Source organism: Pongo abelii, chromosome 2 (assembly GCF_028885655.2).
Source record: "Pongo abelii isolate AG06213 chromosome 2, NHGRI_mPonAbe1-v2.0_pri, whole genome shotgun sequence".
In the NCBI taxonomy this organism is placed as follows: Eukaryota; Metazoa; Chordata; class Mammalia; order Primates; family Hominidae; genus Pongo; species Pongo abelii.
Window position 1 is genome coordinate 200,333,668 of NC_085928.1, and position 13,354 is coordinate 200,347,021.

At 36.0% G+C, this 13,354-nt stretch overlaps 2 protein-coding genes across 3 annotated transcripts in view; one reads left to right on the forward strand and one right to left on the reverse strand.

The window, feature by feature from the left end:
* Nucleotides 1-3,241, reverse strand: part of CLDN1 (claudin 1) — a 39,777-nt gene extending 36,536 nt beyond the window's left edge. The window contains exons 1-2 of the mRNA XM_002814413.6: nucleotides 3,043-3,241; nucleotides 105-244 (exon numbers count right to left, since the gene is read on the reverse strand). The gene's annotated coding sequence lies outside the window, so the exon portion shown is untranslated. The remainder of the gene's footprint in view (nucleotides 1-104; nucleotides 245-3,042) is intronic.
* Nucleotides 1-13,354, forward strand: part of CLDN16 (claudin 16) — a 122,774-nt gene that overhangs the window by 51,720 nt on the left and 57,700 nt on the right. The gene's annotated exons all lie outside the window — the stretch shown is intronic.

Genomic DNA, 13,354 nt, shown 5'->3' on the forward strand with positions numbered 1-13,354 from the left:
ATTCTACTGGTACCAATTTACTGTATTAGTTCATTTTCATGCTGCTGATAAGGACATACTTGAGACTGGGCAATTTACAAGCGAAAGAGGTTTATTGGACTTACAGTTCCACATGGCTGCAGAGGCATCACAATCTCGGCAGAAGGTGAAAGGCACATCTCACATGGTGGTAGAATTCGGTAAAGTTGCAGGATATAAAATCAACATACAAAAATCTGTGGGATTTATATATGCAAATAATGACCTAGGTGAAACAGAAAGCAAAAAGACAATCTGATTTACAGTAGCATAAAAAATTGAAATTCTTAGGAATAAATTTAACCAAAGAGGTGAAAGACCTGTCCACTAAAAACTGTAAGACATTAATGAAAGAAATTGAAAAGGATACAAAGCTATAGTGTACAAAACAGTATGGTACTGGCACAAAAGAGGCACGTAGGCCAGTGGAACAGAAGGGAGTCCCAAAATAAATCCAAATATTTACAGTTAACTAATTTTCACCATAGATATCAACATGACACAATGGGAAAAAGACAGTGTTTTCAATAAATGGTGCTCAGAAAACTGGATTTTCACATGCAAAGGAAATAAATTGGACTCTTACAGCACACACAAAAATTATTCACATGCAAAGGAAATAAATTGGACCCTTACAGCACACACGAAAATTAATTTAGAATGGATTAAAGACTTAAACATAAGAAATGAAGCCATAAAACTCCTGGAAAAAAACACAGGGGAAAAACCCCTTGACATTGGCCTTGGCAATGATTTCTTGAATATCACACCAAAAGTTTAAGCTACAAAAGCAAAAGTAAATAAGTATGACTATATCAAATCAAAAAGCTTTTGCATAGCAAAGAAAACAATCAACAAAATGAAAAGACAACCTACAGATTGGAAAAAATATTTACAAATCCTACGTCAGAGAAAGGGTTAATATAAAAGATTTATAAAGATCTCATACAACTCAATAGTGAGAAAACTTGTAATCCACTTACAACTGGGTAAGGACTGAAATAGGTATTTCTCCAAAGGTGACATAAAAGTTGCCAACAAGTGTATGAAAAAGAGCTCAACATTACTAATAATCAGGAAAATACATCATAAGCTACTATAAGATACCACCTCATGCCTGTTAGGATAGCTGGTATCAAAAAGACAAGAGATACAAAATGTTGGTCAGGGTGTGGAAGAAAGGGAAGCATTGTACACTTTTGGGAATGTAGATTGGTACAGCCATAAAAAAAGCATAGAAGTCCCTAAAGAAATTAAAAATATAGCTACTATATGATCCAGCAATATCTCTTTTGGGTATATATTCAAAGGAGATAAAATCACCACCTCATAAAGATATGTGCACTCTCATATTCATTGCAGCATTGTTCATACAATACCTAAGATACAGAAACAACCTAGGTGTACATCAATGGATGAATGGATAAAAAATCTGTGGTGTATATATACAAAGAAATATTATTCAGCCTTAAATACAAAGAGATTCTGCCATTTGCCACAACATATATGAATCTGAAGGGCATTATGCTACATGAAATAAGACAGACACAGAAAGAAAAATATCACATGACTTCACTTATATATGGAATCTTAAAAAATGGTGGGGGAGTCAAATCAATAAAAAGAGATAGAAAATGAAACAGTGGTTATCAGAGTTCAGGTTTGGGGGAGAAAATGGGAAGATATAGGCCAGAGGATACAAAGTAGCAATGTAGGGTGAACAAGTTGAAAGAACTAATATACAAATAGAGACTACAGTAAATAATAATGTATTGTAGTCAAGATTTTTGCTAAATGGGTAGATTATATCTTCACATGTGATAGGGTGAAAAATGAATAACTATGTAAGATGATGGATATGCTATTTTGTTTCAGTGCAGTAACCATTTTACTATATACGTGTATCATAACATCATGTTGTATAACTTAAATGTGCACAATACATTTTTTTAATGAAATGAAATATAAAAAATAATTTTGAAAAATCCTTTGAAAGCACATATGAAGAATAGCCATCAGTCTACCATTATAAAATACAGGGATGCCAAATTTCTGTAACTAAATAACATCTTCAAAGAAATTGCTTATATTACCTAAACATCTCTGAGTAACTTCTTAAAATTCCCAGAAAAGCCATATGTGGATTTTTATGCAAGCGCCTCCCAGAAGCTTTAATTATCTTAATCATATTCACTACTGGTGTTAAAATACTACATATAAATTGCTATTAAATATTATTTAAACAGTCATTAATATTTGGTAGATTTAATGTGCATATAAATTGTTCTTAATTTTCCTATAAGTATTAAAGAGTAGTGAATAATGTATATTATATATAATTCATAATTATACATAGTACATACTGTATAACATACTATGTATTCTGTAAATGCATTTGTATAAATGTGAAAATATATTAAATGTTAAAATTATATATGTGTGTATAATTTTAGCCGACACTTTTATTTTGGTAAAACATTGAGAATTAAATCACTAAATTTTTCCTTGTCTTCCATAAAAAAGTAGCATAAGGAAAGCTGTGGAAATATAAAAAAATAACTAAAGATTCCAGATAATCATGCGATTAGGTTATAGAATAAAGGAGGATAAATGTCTGAAGAAAAAAGTGTTGCAAAAATTAACTTAGGCCAGGCTGTAAAAAGGGGTCTTCTTGCTCATGCTAGGAATTTGGTTGGGATTTAGGGACACATTGAATATTGGCAGAGAAGGGTTAGGTAGCTGTATTTTCAGACAGATCGATTCAGAGGAAATAATTCTATTTACCCAGAAGTATGAATAAATGAATAAGAAGATTGGACTTTTACTTAGAAGAGTATGGGGAAAATAGACAAAATTCAGAGACAGAGGAAGAGTGAAGCTAATACCAGTGTTAACACGGAAATTTGTAGATTTAAAGGGTAAAGTAATTTGACTAAAGACACCCCTCTCCACCTGACACACACAGTGCTGCTAGTGAACTCTGTATTAAGCTACATTTTAAGTTCCTGGTTCTTGTTGTCTTACCAGCTTGGATAGTAACCAGGGAGATAGCTGGCAAGAGCTTCTAGGGGCAGGCAGGCAGGATTGTGGCTCGGATGGATACTACCAGAAAAAAGGTCTTTCACAATCTCTTTGTTCGTTTTGTGATATTTCTCAGTTTAGGGACTTTCTCTTCTCCTCTTCATATCACACACTCACTGCACCTCAGGAATCTGACTTCTCCTCCCTTAGTTACACATTCTCTCACTGCACTTATGGAATTTGAGTTACTTCCTATCAGGTTTGAATCACCCTATTTGGCAATCCTGGAATTATTTGAAAATGCTCTCATCTCATCACTATTATTTTTCCTCTGTAAACAAGCCTAGTGTTTTTCCAGAGCCTCTTCTTTCAGTTGTGTTAATTTCATATTTATTTTTTACAGGCCTAGCTCTGTCTCTCTTTATCATAAGCAGTATAATGCTATCTAGAAAGACTCTTTGATGAGGAAAAGTAATTCTGGTTCCAGTTTTGCCGTTGATAGGTGTTTAGCTTTGTTTAAATGCTTTACCTCACTGTGCTTCCAGTTATTCATTCATGAAATACAGGAAGAGGCTAAAATAAACACACTTTGGCAGCTTTCCTTCCTTCTCATAAAATTCTGACTTTTAGTTTGTCCCAGGTAATCTGCTAGTCTACCCATCTGTTCTCTCCTTTAAAGTAACCACTGTATGTTTATTACTGTATTGATTACATTGTATTGAAATAATCTTATTCATTTATTTATGTAATATATAAGATATTTATTGAGGTAGTGCTGAGCATATGGCAGGGGCTGGACTAAACACAAATAACAAGACTCTTGTAATCGTTCCTTTTAGGTCTTACAGTGTAAGTGACAATACACATGAACATTCAGAAGTGTGATGGAAGTAGCCAAGGACGGAACTGAAGGGTCCTATGGCACGTAAGACAGAGGGATCTTCCTTGACCAGGAAGGAACTCTCTTAAAGAAGGAATTTACACAGAGACCGAAGGAAAGAAACAGAAAAGAAAGTGTTTTAGACAGAGGGAACCACATGTTAGAATGCCTGGAGGTGGGAGAGAATAAAAATTCGAAAGAAGTTCTGTTTGCTTAGGGAAGGAAAAAAAAAATGAAGGAAAAAGAAGTACCATGTAGAGAGGTGGGTGTGTGACCAGATTTTGCTACAGGGAATTCTGAACTGTTTTAAAGTTTTGGTCTCTATTCTATGAACGATAAAAATCCTCTGGCAATTTTAAGCAGGGTTGTGACCTGGTCATATTTGCATTTTAACAGTTTTGATCTAGATTCATAATGATGCTGAAATTAAAATAATAATTAAATTTTATTTTGTGTTTACTATAGCCAAAACTGTACATTCTTTATGTAAGTTGTCCTAGTTATTCTTTCCATCAACTATACTAGTTTCTTAGGGGTGTGGCAACAAATTACCGCAAACTAAGTGGCTTAAAAGAAATTCATTCTCTCATTGTTCTGGAACCTAGACGTCTGAGATCAAGATACCAGTAAGGTCATATGCTTTCTCTGAAGGGGATCTTGGAAAGTATCCTTCCCTGTGTTTTCCTAGCTTGTAGTGGTTACTCACAATCCTTGGCATTGCTTGGCTTGCAGATACATCACTCCAGCCTCTACCTTTCCACATGACATTCTCCCCTGTGTCTCCCATTGCCTTCCCTCTGCCCATGTTTCTGTGTCCAAATTGTTCTCTCCTTATAAGGACGTCAATTATTGTATGGCTCACTCTAATCCAGTATTACCTTATTACTTCCAAAAAGCTCCTATTTCCAAATAAGGTCACATGCTGAGGTTTGGGTGGGGGGACACTTTGGAGAACACTATTATTATTTTGGAGGATACTCTTTATCCTCATGCTGTAACTGTAAGATGTTTGCCTAACTGGAGAGGTGAGTGAGGAAACTGAGGCACTATGAAATTTAAAAATATGTCTAAGGTCACAAAGCTAATATGTGGCAGAGCTGATTGACAGGGAGACCAGCTCGGAAACAATTGCAGAGCCACGATGATGACGGCAATGGGGATGGCAACGTATAGATGATTCTGATAAATATTTTTAGAGTAGACTCAATAACATTTGTTAATAATTTTGATGTGAAGAGAAAGTAGGGAGGAGTCAAGAAAAACTACCAGTTTTCTGGCCAGAGCACCTGCGTAGACCTCCTATTTATAGTGCTAGAAAACACTGGACAAAGGGTAGTTTTAGACAGAAAGGAGAAAAATTCAGAGATGCCAGTGCTGAGTTGGAAGCGCCCATGGAACATATAGTTATAAATGGATAGAATGATCTGACACTCAAAAGAAAGGTCTGGGTTAGACCATCAGAAAATTGAAGCGTTCATTCATCATTCACTAAATACTTATGAGTGTCTATCACATGTCAATTATTATCTTAGGTATCAGGGACACAGTTGTGAATAAGATAGGCAAGTTCCTGCCCTCATGGAAATGTCATTCTTGACGGGGGAGACAGATAATAAACAACAAAAATAAATAAGACAGTTTCAACTAGGCATAGCTGCTGTGTAGACAATAAAAAGGGGTGATATGAAAGTCAATGATTGGTAGAGATTGCCTTCTTCAGTTTGGAGGATGAAAGTAGGTTTCTCTGAAGTGGTGACAAGTGAGCTGAGACCTGCATGATATGAGGTGATTTCAGGGATCTATGTACGAAAGCCCAGAAGCAGTGATGATCTTGTAGTTTTTAAGGAACAGAAAAAAAAGGTCTGTGGCTGGAGCATAGGGAACATAGTGGTGGTACAGAGCGAGGAATCGGTAGAAGATGAGACCATGGGCTGGGTGCGGTGGCTCTCATCTGTAATCCCAGCATTTTGGGAGGCCAAGGCAGGTGGATCACGAGGTCAGGAGATTGTAACCATCCTGGCTAACACGGCGAAGCCCTGTCTCTACTGAAAATACAAAAAAAAAAAAAAAAAAATTAGCCGGACACGGTGGCACGTGCCTGTAATCCCAGCTACTCGGGAGGCTGAGGCAGGAGAATTGCTTGAACCTGGGAGGCGGAGGTTGCAGTGAGCTGAGATGGTGCCACTGCACTCCAGCCTGGTGACAGAGCGAAACTCTGTCTCAAAAAAAAAAAGAAGAAATTAAAAAAAAAAAAAAAAAGATGAGACCATGATGTCAGGGAAGATGGCAAGACTGCAGGGTGTGTGTGTGTGTGTGTGGTGTGTGTGTGTCTTTGGAAGATTATGTTTCTTACAAAGATATACACACCTACACTGATTTTTGTTTCAGTTAAAGCCATGGGAATAGAAGATATTGCTTAGAGAGACTGTGCAGAGTGAAGGAAAATAAAAGCCTACAACACAGGCCTGCAGTCACTTAAGTCTCATGGATAAATGTGGTCAGACCAGAAGAAAGAAAATAATATGCTTTCATGTCTGTTTATTCCATTAAAATGAAAACTATGCCCCCGTTGCCAAGCAAACTTTCTTTTATGAAATTGTGTCAATAAATATTTAATGAATTCATTTTTTAAGTTTTATTTTAAGGTCAGGGGTACATGTGCAGGTTTGTTATATAGGTAAACTTGTGTCATGGGGGTTTGTTGTACAGGTTATTTCATCACCCGGGTACTAAGCCCAGTACCCATTAGTTATTTTTCCTGATGCTCTTTCTCTTACCACCCTCCACCCTCCAAAAGACCCTAGTGTGTGTTGTTTCCCACTATGTGGCCATGTGTTCTCATCATTTAGCTCCCACTTATAAGTGAGAACATGTGGTATCTGGTTTTCTGTTTCTGTGTTAGTTTGCTAAAGATAATGGTTTCCAGCTCCATCCTTGTCTCTGCAAAGGACATAATCTCATTCTTTTTTATGGCTGCATAATATTCCAGTGCGTATATGTACCACATTTTCTTTATCCAGTCTGTCATTGATGAACATTAAGGTTGATGAATCGATTTCAAATAGATGAAAGGAAATAGTAAGGTAAGACCCTGATATGGTTTTTTGTCCCCATCCAAATCCAATTGTTCAATTGTCATCCCCAGTGTTGGAGGAGGGACCTGGTGGGAGGCGATTCGATCGTGGGGGTGGATTTCCCCTTGTTGTTCTCATGATAGTGAGTGAGCTGTCACGAGAGCTGGTTGTTTAAACATGTGTAGAACTTCCCCCTTCACTCCTTCTCTCCTGCCACCACATGAAGACATGCTTGCTTCCCCTTGGCCCTTCTGCCATGATTGTAAGTTTCCTGAGGCCTCCTAGCCATGCTTCCTGTGCAGCCTGAGGAACTGTCAGTCAAACTACTTTTCTTTATAAATTACCCAGGCTCAGGTAGGTATTTATAGCAGTGCGAGAACAGACTAATACAGACCCCCATCCATGATATGTTTCATCAATGGTCATGTCTTTACTTTTCCTGAGTCCACATCATTTTCTTTGTGACTTCACTGTTTTCATCTATAAAAGGAATATAGTATTGTTTCCCGACTGTTGACTTGCATAGTTTGACCCTGTGACTTGTGTTATCCATTGACATGAGGTGAAAATGATAGTGTGCCAGTTATGCATGCAGGTCACAAGAGGCTTTGCATGTTCCTTTTATACACTTTCACTCCTGCCATTACCATGAGAAGACCATGTCTGAGCTAGACCCAAGGTAAAGAAGGAAAATGAAAGATTTCTCAGCTGTGCTGCCCCAGCCAAGCCTATTCTAGGGCAGAGCCCCAGTCAAACTGTAGGTGTATAAGTGAGTTCAGACTGAGTCAGCCTTTATTAGCCCATTCAACTCACAAGCATGGTAGCTACAATAATGAAAGATTGATCTTAAAACCATTGAATTTCGGGTGGTTTGGTACACAGAAATGACTGATGTACTAATTTTTTGAGGGGATGACCTGAGAAAACAAGCTATGGGAAAATGAAGAATAGATGAGTGGACCAGGGCACAGGGCAGGGCATGGAGACAAGCATTTAACCACCTCCCTCCCACAGCTAAGTACATCTTAATATCTCATGAAGATTCTAAGAATCCAGTAGAATCTGGTAGAAATATTTTCAAATTTGTATGAAAAAGGAACAGGTTTTTGAGACATGATTCACTTTATTCCCTGAATAAAGCTCTTCAAAGTAGCCCAAAGTCTGTTGTGAAGTGATAAAGCTTTTCTACATAGAAGCAGTACTTGAAGTTTAAGAATCATAATTCATAATGATATATATATACACATACTTTATTATAGATGTTGGATTGTATTTTTACTTATATTAAAGATATTAAAAATGACTTAATGTTAAAAAGAGTCAATGTGTATTTTGAAAAGCAACTAAGAATTGCTAATTTTGATTTTATAAAGTTGAAAAAAGTATTTGATACCAAAATCAAGAGAACATGCAAAGGTCATGAAAAATATCATAGGTAAAGGGAAAGGCTTCTGGGGTCAGGAATGTACAAAGTTGAATTTCAGTTCCACCATTTAACTAGCTGTGGCAGCCATGAGAACGCACCTTCCAGACCTACAGGCAGCTTAATTGACTGGGCTCAGGCTACTGGCATTGAAACCTATTACTGTGTTTGGGTTAAGGCCATAACTTCCCTAGGCTTATCTAACCAATGACTGAGTATAGAGGAGATACTAGGCTGACCTGTTCCTGGGAGTTAGGCAAATCTTTTATCATTCAGTTTGGCTCAAGGGTTCACTATGATTTTGCTCAAACTTCTTTAGCCTATAGACAATCTTCCCTCACGGGCTTCTTCATTCTGGGCCAGACTTGCATTGTGGTCTGTGATATGGTTTGGATGTGTGTCTCCTCCAAATTTCATGTTGAAATATGACCCCCTGTGTTTGAATTGACGCATAGTGGGAGGTGTTGGGTCTTGTGGGCAAATCACTCATGAATGGCTTGGTGCTCTCCTTGATTAATGAGTGGTAATTGAGTTCGTGGGAAATCTGGTTGCTTAAAAGAGTGTGCACTTCCCCCCACCCCCTTGGTCCCTCTCTTGCCATATAGATAAGTCTGTTCGTTTTCACCATGCACCTTGATTGGAAGCTTCCTGAGGCCCTCACCAGAAGCAGAGGCTGTCACCATGCCTTCTGGACAGGCTGCAGAACCATGAGCCAAAAAACTTCTTTTCTTTATAAATTACTTAGTCTCCGGTGTTCCTTTATAGCAATGCAAAAGGGGCTGAAACAGTCTGTTTTTTTTTTTTTTTTTTCCCAGCCTTCTCCAGCTCTATTTCTATTTTCTTCGGCATAAGTGTTTCCTTTACTTAAATTTACACATTTAATCCCATCTTGAGAGCTGTTTCTTGAGAACCCAGCTTAACACAATAGCCTGAGTCTCAGTTTTCTCATGTGTAAAATGTAGCCTAGTCCGTAGGATTATAGTAATATTTAAACAAACCAGTGAATTTAAAACAAAATTGTACAGTGACTGCCATTTAGTAAACATTGAATTAATTAATAGAACATTTTATTATTGTTTTTATTGTTATTACTTTTTAAGGTTTTTATTTTTTTAAGTCAAAATCATGAAACATATTAGCAGATATTGGGCTGAAGATTATCTGTTGCTGGGGAGAAATAGAGGTAAACAGATGGAAAACAAAATAACCAAGAAACAAACTAGGTAAATAATTAATGCAAATATTGCAGTCAAAAAATCACAAAAACTTAAGGTTGTTTTATCTATTAGCATTCTAAAAGGACAGGTAATATTGACTATAGGGCCATTGGGAATTATATTCTCTTTTAATTGTGGAAACATTCAAGAGTATTCAAGTTAAACTGGGCCATTTTCTCCCAAATATAAATCAGATTATCAGGGAGAGCTCTAGCAAGTACAGCAAAATGTTTTTCCTGGCTTGAATTATCCCAGTAATTGCATATATTCTGCATTTTGCTTAGATTGAGAACACACAGGTAATTAATGGTCTTAATTTGACTGTGATTATAATTTTGGAATCATGCTTTTCTAAATATTATTTGTCTGAAACTAGAGGGCAATTGAAGGAGTTTTTTTTTTTTCAAAAAAAAAGACAAATAAATTAGTAAAACAATAAAAAAGGAAGGGAGTTCAGGATAGCTTCTTTACAACTTCAAACATAATTAACAATTTTATAGAGTAAGAAAAGTTTGCCAAGTGAATTTAGTTTTTCTTTTTCTAGATATTGTGCCTGGTACATATAAATTCTCAGTAAATATTTGTTGTATTTAATTATATTGGAATAGCTCAGAAATAGAATATGTGATTGGAATCGTCTTTATTTAGATCTGCCCTAAAGTAGAAGGATAAACAAGATTAACATTCCAGGTCATTTCCAGCTTTAGGAATATTTATGACACTATTTTGAAATGTTTATTCTAACAGAAAATTCCACTTGCTGTAGCAGAGTGCTGTTTGAATTTTGTATCCCAGGCAGAGCTAATCAGGTTAACTACTAATCATGTAATTAGAAATCAAAGTAGCTATGGTTGCAAAAAGTCGCACAGAAAACTGCTGTATTTGAATGTGACGATTTTCTTTTTCTCCGTGTCTCATTAATATAAGCAAAAGCTACTGTTCTAGAACATCAAAAGGTCCTTGAAATATAAACATAATACCTACTCCAAAGAGTTATCATGAGCATTAATACAAAGTCACAGAGACTGCCACCCAGTCAGCAATCCTGTAAGTTGCTTATTATTATATTATTAACTGTAAGACTATGCCACCTTCATCCAAAATTCAGAGTGACCTGCTGTGAGTAATTTACTTTCACAACCCCTTAACTGATCTCTTTGCTTTCAGTTTCTTCTCTTCAACCTACTTTCCACACCATACCAAAGTTATTATGTCTAAAATATAAATTTTATCATGATGAGTGCACCCAGCTTCCAATAGCTTCCCATTGTTTATGGCAATGGCTTTCAAAGTCATTTGGTCACCCAATCCTAATAAAAACATAAACAAATGAATAAAGCATGTACCCCAGGAATATGTATATTTAATTATTTAGTTATGTCTATGGACCACAAATTTGTGTTATTAAATCTTAAATGAAGTTGTGATCAAGATGAAATAAACACTAGTTTAAAGGTTTTCTTACATGGCTCTATTTTAACATTCAAGGCACAACATACACTTAAGAGTCATTCAAACAATTGAGATATTAAATCATCCTCCCGACATTTAATTCAGTTAGTTATGTATAGTTGGCTTTACCAGACCTTTCTGTATCATCATTTTTGCTGATAAGTTGCTGACGAAGAGCTGGTTCTAGTAGTAAAAGTGATAGCCCTCCTCGTCTCATGGACTTTGCCTGTTCTTACCATTATTCGTCTCCTTCTCCTATGTCTGTATTGAATCTCTGTCTCTCTCTCTTTTATAAAGATACTGGTGACTGCATTTAGGTCTCATCGTGATAATCATAGTTGCAGAGGCATTTTTTGGCATATAATATTAACACTCAGAGGTTTCAGGAATAAGGATGCAAATATCTTTTAGGGAACTATTATTTTGTCAACCACAGTTTCTTTGCAGGAATGTTTAATAAAGGTGTGATAGGTAGAATTCTGAAATGATTCCCAAGATTTCACTTCCTGGTGTGCCTATCTTGTATATTAATTTCCCCTTGTACGGAGTTGGAACTGTCACATGATGGATTTCATTTTTAATTATTTTATATAAAAAGGGATTTTGAAGACGCACTCTTTTCTTTATGACACTCTTGTGTTGTCTTCGTGTTCTCTTGACGGCAAGACAGGTGAACCAATCATCGTATCCTGATGGCTGGACCACAGTCTGAGATGCCACGTGATCCAGTCTGGCCAATAAGAGACATTTCTACTTTTTAAAAGTGGTGCAAATTGGGCAAAATTTTGTTTTCATTGGTTGTGAGATTATGGGGAATATTTCACAAGACGAGATTCAGAGCCAAGCCTAGGACTACCTGAAACCTTACAGTTTCAGGCTTCGTGGCGTTTCTGCCATTAAAGAATGAAGCCAACAGCTAGCGAGAAGCAGAGGGAAGAGATCGGAAACCCTAAAGGGTTGAATACCTTGAACTTGGATGTCCCTGAAATTAGATCTATTCCTGCCCTTTCTGAAACCTCTGCTTTTTTATGTGATGTCATAAAATCTTTCCTTTTGCTCAGAGTAACTGTGTTTTTATATATCTTACCATGTGAAGTGCCTAACAAGTGGTTTGGCTCACAGACAAGGTCGAAGTATTAGTTCAATAAATCAACATTATTCTAATGGTTTTTTTTTTTGGCACTGTTATATTCATCTGAAGAAAAGTAACTAAAAAATGTCTAACACACAAAAAGCATTTCAAAGTTATTTTTAGAGCTCCTTTTTGTTCAAATTACACTTACACACAACAAACCCTCCTGGTAATCTGGTCTCTCTTTCTCACACCGTTATTATATACTTTTAGAGATAATTAAATGTCTGTGATAAACAGGGTTTGTCGTGGCTAGACTAAGAATCATTTGTTTTTTAGTTGTTGATGTCTTTAACTTTGTTTTTTTAATATATTCTAATTCACACCAAAATATTGATTTCTGTGATTTTTCTTTACCTCCACCTTAGCCAAATACTTAAAAATTATTGGCCTGTTAAAAACCCCCAAGTCCTCTTCTTTTCTCTTCAAACTTTTGATTTTGGACTCCAAAAGCGAGATTCTATCGACTCTATTTTTCTTTATGGAAAACTTTCTAATTAAAACTACTTGAGAAATAATTTTGTAGAAAGACCCACCTTTTCTCTAGGATAATTTAAACTTCATAAGAATTTAAAACAAAACATCATATCTCAGATTATTAGAAAAATGTGTGATTTATGGACTTTACATGTCATTCTCTAGTAATTCTAGTAATAAACATTCACATTGTTACAATGTTTTTAGAAGAAAAAATTCCTTGCAATCTTGTGAGAACCAATATAGGGCATTTTAATGGAATATTCACATGCGTTGAGATTCTAGTAGTATGCACATGGCCAATGCCAGATTACCCATATAAAAGAAAAATAGCAGTATAATTAATTATTTATATAGCTTAGATCAGGAAAAAAGTGAAGCATTTTTTAGGTCCATACTTTGATTTCTCATTTCTGTGGGGTTTTTTGTTTGTTGGTTCGTTCTTTTATGTTTTTTAACTTCCTATGAAATATACCTGAATTGGCCAATTTTTACTTTTTAGAGTCTTTAACATGAAGAAAGTCAGGGTCACTAAAAACTGAACTGAGCCTAAAATTATTTTAGGTGCAGTTCAGATTTAGTGACTCTTAATTTCCTCTTGAAATTTCCTCTTGAAATTCAGGGTGAAGAGGAAGTTGAGGAAAATCAATATGATTTTTG